This window comes from Talpa europaea (genome assembly GCF_964194135.1).
Source record: "Talpa europaea genome assembly, chromosome: 4".
NCBI classification, from domain to species: domain Eukaryota; kingdom Metazoa; phylum Chordata; class Mammalia; order Eulipotyphla; family Talpidae; genus Talpa; species Talpa europaea.
The window spans coordinates 116,497,986-116,507,140 of record NC_140070.1 but is presented as its reverse complement, the minus strand read 5'-3'; positions in this window follow the sequence as shown (position 1 = coordinate 116,507,140).

The following is a 9,155-nucleotide window of genomic DNA, read 5'->3' as shown; positions in this document are numbered from 1 at the left end:
TTTTTTTTTAAAGATTTATTTATGCAAACAACAATGGGGGTACAGGCTAGAGGTGTGGGGAGTGAGAGGATTCAGAGTGGAGAACAGAACAGGCAGATAGACGGAAATACACTGCTGAGGGGAGCAGCAGGCGACTCAGGAGAGGTCTGCTGCGCCATGTGGGTTGCTCCCCGGCTGAGGATCGAACTGCAGAGGCTGCGGATAGCTTCATAGGTTGCATCTTAACCCTCTGTGCCACGAGGGAGGCCCCCACTTTGGTGGATTTTGACTGAATCCTGGAACAGAAAAAAATTAGAAATTATAGTAAGTCTGAAGCTTTCTTAATATTATTGTACCAGTGTTAATTTCCTGGCTTTCATCATTATACTATGGTTATGTAAACTGCTAACATTAGGAAAAGAGTATTAGGAAATTGATGTATTTCGCAACTGCTTGGTAATCTAAAATAATTTCAAAATCACTATTTTTAAAAACAGAAACACAAAAGACATGTCAGCCAATTGCAATACATGAACTTTATTTTGAGCCCACCTAAAATAATAAACTGTTCAAAGAGAAAGCACTTATGAGATCATTGGGGAAATTTGGACACTGAATGGATGTTTAAAGATATCAAAAGTCGGGCCTCCCCTGGTGGTGCAGGTGGTTGAGTGCCGTTTTGTGAAGCTGTCCGCAGCCTCTGCAGCACAGGTTCGATAGCCACCTCCCGGTGAGGGTCCCACATGGCACAGCAGACCTCTCCTGTCGCGCCCGCTGCTCCCCTCAGCAGTGTATTTCGTCTGTCTGCCTGTTCTGCTCCCCACTCTGTCTCTGGTGAATTCTCTCACCCTCCCGCACATCTGGCCTGTACCCCAATAAATAAATAAATCTTTAAAAAAGATAGAAACTTCTCTCAAAAAAAACACAAAGATATCAAAAGTCATTATTAATTTTCAGTAGATTATTGACAGTGTGCTTATTTTTTGTTAAATAATTCTTTTCTTTTCTTTTTTTTTCTTGTTCTACCTTCTTTATTGGGCTATAATTTCACATATGTCTTTTTTCTTTAATTTAAATTTTATTTTTATATTCCCCATACAATTGCAACCCCCTTATTTTGACCCCAATCCCTCCTTTCCCCGACCCCCAGCCCCCATAGAGTGTCTCTGGTTCATAGTTGTTTGTTGATTTTGATTTTTACTTTCTTATAGTTATTCTTTTTCCTGGTCTCTTATTTAAGTTTTCTAGATTCCTGCTATGAGTGAGACCATCCGGTCTTTTTCTTTTTCTTTCTGGCTTATTTCGCTGAGCATGATCCCTTCCAGCGCCATCCATGTTGCTGCAAATTGCATGTGTTTATCTTTTTTGAATGCTGAGTAATATTCCATTGTGTATATGTCCCACATCTTCTTGATCCAGTCATCTATTTTTGGGCATTTGGGTTGTTTCCAAAGCTTAGCTATTGTAAATAGTGCTGCTATAAACATAGGGGTGCAGGTGCTCTTTGAAATTGATGTTTCTATGTCCTTTGGGTAAATACCTAGGAGTGGAATTGCTGGATCATATGGAAGCTCTATGTTTAGTAGGTCAAGAAATCTCCCCACAGCTCTCCATAGTGGTTGGACCAGTTTGCACTCCCACCAACAGTGCAGAAGAGTTCCTTTTTCTCCACAGCCTCGCCAACATTTGTTGTTGCTAGTTTTTTTAATATGTGCCATTCTCACTGGTGGAAGATGGTATCTCATTGTAGTTTTGATTTGCATTTCCCTGATTACAAGTGATGTTGAACATTTTTTCATATGCCTGTTGGCCATTTGCATTTCCTCTTCAGAGAAGTTTCTTTTTAGCTCTTCTGCCCATTTTTTGACTGGATTATTTTCTTTGTTTTTGTTGAGTTTCATCAGCTCTTGTAGATTTTTGTGATCAGTCCTTTATCATTAGGGTTGTGTGCAAAAATGTTCTCCCAGGGCATCCCTGGTGGCGCAGTGGTTGAGTGCTGGGTTGCGAAGCTGCCCGCAGTCTCTTCAGCGCGGGTTCGATCCCCGGCTGCTCCCCGGCCACTGGAGGAGGGTCCCACATGGCGCGCAGACCTCTCCTGCCGCCCGCTGCTCCCCTCAGCAGTGTACTTCGGTCCTTCTGCCTGCTCTGCTCCCTGCTCTGGCTCTGGTGAATTCTCTCACCCTCCCACGCTTCTGACTGTACCCAGTGCTTGGATAAATAAATAAATAAATCTTTAAAAAAAAAAATGTTCTCCCAGTCGGTGGGGTTTCTCTTTGTTTTTGTTATTTTCTCTTTTGCTGTGCAGAAGCTCTTTAATTTGATGTAGTCCCACTGTTGATCCTTACCTTCACTATCACTGCTTTGGGTGATGTGTCTGTAAAGATGTCTTTGATAAAAAAAAAAAAAAAGATGTCTTTGATGTGCATATCATATAGTGTTTCGCCTATATTTCCTTCTTTGTATTTCATGGTTTCAGGTCTTATGTCTAGTTCTTTAATCCATTTTGAGGTGGTTTTTGTGTATGGTATGAGGTAGTGGTCAAGCTTCATTCTTTTGCATGTAGCAACCCAGTTTTCCCAGCACCATTTATTGAACAAACTTTCTTTGCTCCAATGCATATTCTTTGCTCCTTTGTCAAAGATTAGTTGACCATAAATCTGTGGGTTTATTTCTGGATTTTCTTTTCTTTTCTTTTCTTTTCTTTTTTTTAATAGTGCTTTACTCTTTTTTTTTTTTTTTTAAAGATTTATGTATTTATTTATTTATTTATACAAGCACTGGGTACAGTCAGAAGCGCGGGAGGGTGAGAGAATTCACCAGAGCCAGAGCGGGGAGCAGAGCAGGCAGAAGGACCGAAGTACACTGCTGAGGGGAGCAGCGGGCAGCAGGAGAGGTCTGCGCGCCATGTGGGACCCTCCTCCGGTGGCTGGGGAGCAGCCGGGGATCGAACCGGCGCTGCAGAGGCTGCGGGCAGCTTGGCAACCCAGCGCTCAACCGCTGCGCCACCGGGGAGGCCCTATTTCTGGATTTTCTATTCAATTCCATTGGTCTATGTGTCTGTTCTTGTTCCAATACCATGCAATTTTGATGATTATGGCTTTGTAGTACAGTTTGAAGTCTGAGAGTGTGATGCCTCCTTTCCCTTCTTCTATTTTCAGGAGAGCTTTGGCTATTCGGGGTTTTTGGTGATTCCATATGAATTTCTCAATAATTGTTCTATTTCTTTGAAGAATGACGTTGAAATTTTGATTGGAATAGCATTGAATCTGTAGATTGCTTTTGGTAGGATGGCCATTTTAATAATGTTTATTCTTCCAATCCATGAGCAGGGGATGTCTTTCCATTTCTTTGTGTCTTCTTCTATTTCTTTTAACAGTGTTTTATAGTTTTCTTTGTATAGGTCCTTTACCTCTTTTGTTAGATTTATTCCCAAATATTTGATTTTTTTGTTTCAATAATAAAAGGGATGGTTTTTTGATTTCTTCTTCTTCATATTTATTGTTTGTGTATAGGAAGGCTACTGACTTTTGCATGTTGATTTTGTATCCTGCCACTTTACTGAACTGATTGATTAGTTGAATTAGTTTTTCTGTGGAGTTTTTGGGGTTCTCTATGTGTATTATCATATCATCTGCAAATAGTGATAGTTTGACTTGTTCTTTTCCTGTTTGGATTCCTTGTATGTCTTTCTCTTGTCTTATTGCTCTGGCTAGGACTTCCAGGATTATATTGAAAAGCAGTGATGAGAGTGGACATCCTTGTCTTGTTCCAGATCTTAATGGGAATGCTTTCAGCTTTTCACCATTGAGAATGATACTGACTGTTGGCTTGTCATAGATGGCCCTTATGATGTTGAGGTATGTTCCTTGTATCCCAAGAATTTCAAGGGCTTTTATCATGAATTGGTGTTGCACTTTGTCGAAAGCTTTCTCGGCATCTATTGATATTATCATATGGTTTTTCTATTTCTTTTTGTTGATGTGTTGGATAACGTTGATTGATTTTCGGATGTTAAACCATCCTTGTGTCCCTGGAATGAATCCTACTTGGTGGTGGTGAATTATCTTATGGATACATTGTTGGATTCTGATAGCTAAAATTTTATTGAGGATTTTTGCATCTGTGTTCATTAGGGAGATTGGCCTGTAGCTTTCTTTTTTTTTTTTTTTTTAATAGAGGCATGCTTTATTTATTTTTATTTGTTTGTTTGTTTATTTATACAAGCACTGGGTACAGTCAGAACGCGGGAGGATGAGAGAATTCACCAGAGCCAGAGCGGGGAGCAGAGCAGGCAGAAGAACCCAAGTACACTGCTGAGGGGAGCAGAGGGCAGCAGGAGAGGTCTGCGGGCCATGTGGGACCCTCCTCCGGTGGCCGGGGAGCAGCCGGGGATCCAACCGGTGCCTCGGGCGCGGGCAGCTTCTCAACCCAACGCTCAACCGCTGCACCACCGGGGAGGCCCCTGTAGCTTTCTTTTAATAATTCTTTTCTTGTAGAGATAAAAATGCTGGGCTATTTATAGATAAAATGATGCCGAGGATTTGCTTCAAAAAAATCCAAAGAGGGGCCTCCCCGGTGGCGCAGCAGTTGAGTGCTGGGTTGCAAAGCTGCCCGCAGCCTCTGCAGCGTTGGTTCGATCCCCGGCCGCTGGGCAAGGGGCCCACATGGCGCGCAGACCTCTCCTGCCACCCACTACTCCCCTCAGCAGTATATCGTCAGTCTGCCTGTGCTGTTTCCCACTCTGCCTCTGGTGAATTCTCTCACCCTCCCACGCTTCTGACTGTACCCAGTGCTTATATAAATAAATAAATAAATCTTTTTAAAAAAAATTTGAAAACTGCCTGTTTCTTTCCTTTTACTTTCTTTCTATTTTACAAATCAAATCTCCTCTCAGGCAGGTGCACTCTTCAAACCAACCATGATGTCAAGTAGAAAGACAAAGAAAGAAAGCACATTCCTGATTCTCAAAATATTGTCTACAACTAAACTAGTATTGTTGACACAAAGTTTAAGGTGGTTCCAGTTTGCCACACTGCTCCAACAATCCCTGCTCCATCTGCATTCAAGTTCCTGACATTCAGGCAGAGCCACTTGACCTGTATTTCTTCCTCTTGGCATCTCTGTCTCAGAACCCTAGTGGCTCTCTCCATCCGGTTCCATTGAGGAAACTCAAGCTCTCTTCAAGAAGGCTGGTGTGTACACATCTGAATCTCACAGTGTCTCTTTCTCCTGCTCCATGTGCATCCTGGATGCCTTGGGCTCCTACTTCAAACTAGGGGAACACGCTATCGCAAGGTACCTGGGTAGTCTTAAAAGAGTTGAGCAGGTTGGTGCACAACACAGCAATGCCCACTAGGGGGTGGTGTTGCCTAATTCCACAAGCCACCTTCCAGCATAGTAACTGGGCCTAGCCAACAGCAGGCTGCACTGGGTGTCAAAGGCATCATTTTCTGTTTTTCTCCCTTCTTCCCCCTCCCTTAGGTTTTTGAATGAGGTCTCATTTCAATAATCCCAACCTATTTCAACTGAACTATGGAGGTAGTTGTTTTTTTTTTCTCCAACTCTCATGCCTGGAAAACAAAGAGAATTGTTATAGTTCCAGAGAGTAGGCATCACTTCTGGAGGTGATAGTGAGGATTCCAGTGGGGGAGAAAAAAAAGACAACAGGGGAGAACTCAGAGCTTTATTTCATCTGTCATTTTCTAGCACGTAGAATAGGAACAGTAAAAACCTCAGCTGTCTCATAGCATATTTAAAACCCTCAACTTTCAAATCTCCAAGACCCAAAGTAACTACAAAAATAACAAAACTCATGGCAGTGAATAATTGGCTCTGATCGCTAAATGACAAATTAGTTCATCTGAGAGGCACAAAAGGCCCTAAATTTACCCTCAAAACACTCAAATCCAGGGCCTCCCCAGTGGCGCAGCGGTTGAGCGCTGGGTTGCAAGGCTGCCCGCTGCCTCTGCAGTGCCGGTTCGGTCCCCGGCTGTCCCCGGCCACCGGAGGGGGGTCCCACATGGCGCGCAGACCTGTCCTGCCGTCCGCTGCTCCCCTCAGCAGTGTACTTCAGTCCTTCTGCCTGCTCTGCTCCCTGCTCTGGCTCTGGTGAATTCTCTCACCCTCCCGCGCTTCTGATTGTACCCAGTGCTTGTATTAATTAATTAATTAATTAATTAAAAAAAAAAAACACTCAAATCCATTGGTCCAATGCATGTAATCACCAGTGGCCTGTTTAGTAATACCTTGAAAAGACCAACATTTGTCGTTCATCAAGAGTGCCCTGGAAGAGACAAGTCACTCCATTATGTTGATATTTTTATAGATAGAACCTGGAAAGTGTTGTTTGTTTGTTTGTTTGTTTGTTTGTTTGTTTGTTTGTTTGTTTTAAGTGCTATTTACAATTAGGAGAGGCTGTCCTGTGCCACTGCTGCCAGTGCAGACCCAGTGCTACAACCAAGCCACCAGTGGTACCAACAAACCATCTCCCACAGTGACAGGCAGTGAAGCTGTGCTTCTGGGCTGAGGACCAGATCCAGAACTTTGCGACCACAAGCCTAGGTGCTGACCCTCAAGCTGTACACTGAACTGCTCACCAAGAGCAGATAGGCTGCTCACCAGATAGACTGGACCACACTATCTGGACTGACATAGACAATCCAGGCCATGTCATATATCATGACCGTGGACAACATGGAGTCGTACACTGGGTACAAGGAGCTCTTTGACCATTGAGAACCAGCCTGAAGGCTAAAAACCTGGCAGCAAGGAACACAAGATTGACCTGAAACCCAACAACCAGGAGTCCAACTGCGAGCTGATCTTGCAGGTGTGAATCAGCAGCAACATCTGTGGCTTCTGCACCCCTCCCCGTACACCCCACACCACCCCATCTCACACCCCACACATACACACTCTGCAGTCACCGGGAGCACTGTGCCCTTAAGGACCTTGCCTTGGGAGTCCACTTCAGTCTGAGCACAGACCTGGTAGGCAGACACTATGAGCTCAAGAGCATCACCATGGCTGAGCAGCAATAGCTCATCAGGACATCACCCTCTTCTACAAGCCAGCAACGCCCCTGCTGCTGGTCAAGGGCATGGCCCCAGGCCCATGACATCTGGAACAATGACAATAAGACCTCCTGCTATAGATCAATGAGGAGGAGTTCGTTTTTTGTGGTAGCTAAGATATTGCTGATGGTGAAATCAACTAGGGTTTGATCTGACCCCAAATAAAGAAATAATAAAAGAGCAAATGGCTAAGGCAGTGAGTCTGTGTAAAGAGAGGGAGTTTCAGTCTTTAAAAAAAATACAACAAAAAATGGCTTCCAAACATGCTCTGGTCAGCTGTGTGGAGATTTCTGGACCTACTAAACATAGAGCTTCCATATGATCCAGCAATTCCACTCCTAGGTCTTTACCCAAAGGACACAGAAACATCCATTCCAAAGAACACCTGCACCCCTATGTTTATAGCAGCACTGTTTACAATAGCTAAGCTTTGGAAACAACCCAAATGCCCAAAAATAGATGACTGGATCAAGAAGATGTGGGACATATACACAATGGAATATTACTCAGCATTCAAAAAAGATAAACACATGCAATTTGCAGCAACATGGATGGCGCTGGAAGGGATCATGCTCAGCGAAATAAGCCAAAAAGAAAAAGAAAAAGACCGGATGGTATCACTCATAGCAGGAATCTAGAAAACTTAAATAAGGGACCAGGAAAATGAATAACTATAAGAAAGTGAAAATCAAAATCAACCAAAAACTATGAACCAGAGACACTTTTAGGGGGGCGGGGGCAGGAGGGGAGGGATTGGGGTCAGAATGGGGGGGCTGCAATTGTATGGGGAATATAACAATAAAATTTATAAAAAAAAAATAATAATAAATAAAAAAAAAGAAAAAGAAAAAGACCGGATGGTCTCACTCATAGCAGGAATCTAGAAAACTTAAATAAGGGACCAGGAAAATGAATAACTATAAGAAAGTGAAAATCAAAATCAACAAACAACTATGAACCAGAAACACTTTTTGGGGGGTGAGGGGCGGGAGGGGAGAGATTGGGGTCAGAATGGGGGGGTTGCAATTGTATGGGGAATATAAAAATAAAATTTATTATTTAAAAAAAAATCAGGATGTCAAAAAAAAAAAGAGAGAGAGAAATACCATGTCTGCCTAGTGGACATCTCAGGGCACTGGAAAGGATCATAAATGACAATATGTGAAAGTTCCTAATAAATGGAAAAGTACTGTGCAAATGTTTAAAAAAAAAAAAAAACATGCTCTGGTCATCCTGACTAATGGAGCAGAGGAGATGGAGGTGGCCATCCCTGGAGATGTCAGGGGATAAGCTAGAATTAACCTTTGCAGGTCTGGCTGGGAAAAACCCAGTACCATGCAGCCAAGATGCTGCCATTTGTCCTGATGCCAATCTGGAAGCTGCAAAAAAAGAGGGGGCCCTTATGACACGGTGCTTCTGCCACCCTGAGGTAATGTGGGTGCACAGAATGTCGGAGTCTGCCACTCTGGAAGAATACTGAAGGAGCAAGAAAACAGGAACACCTCATGGCTGCCTTCTCAGCAGGTCCTACGGCTCTATTGGCTCTTGAAATAGAGTTTGGAAGCCAAATTACAACACACCCACTTGCTAAAGCCAAACTGATGAATAGAAGTCATCACAGCTACTCAGAGAATAATGTGGAAAGGGACGGCCTGATCCTCATCAATCAGTGCCCAGGACTAGCTTTGAGTTGGCTTTTGTGGTCACTGAGGTGCTGAGCGGCAAGGAGGTGGCTGACCATGCGAAGGTTCCATTGTTCTCAAAGATTAGAGCAGAAATATCTGGTCATGAATTACATATGAGTTAGAAACAGGCTATTTGTGATCCATCCTCACTGTGTTTCTTTTAAACAAAAGTGGGTGGGTGATGAGCAGAAGCCTCCTCACTGCCCCCCTGGGGTATAATTATGAAGTGACAACCACAGGCACATTTCTGAACCTGATTGCAGAATAGACAGGGCATTTAGTAAACTGAAACATTAAAAAAAAAAAAAAAGCTAAAAGAAAATATAGGGGAAAAGCCTCAACACACTAGATTTAGCAATGATTTCTTAGATATGACACCAAAAATACAGGCAATGAAGGAAAAAAATAGAAAAATCAG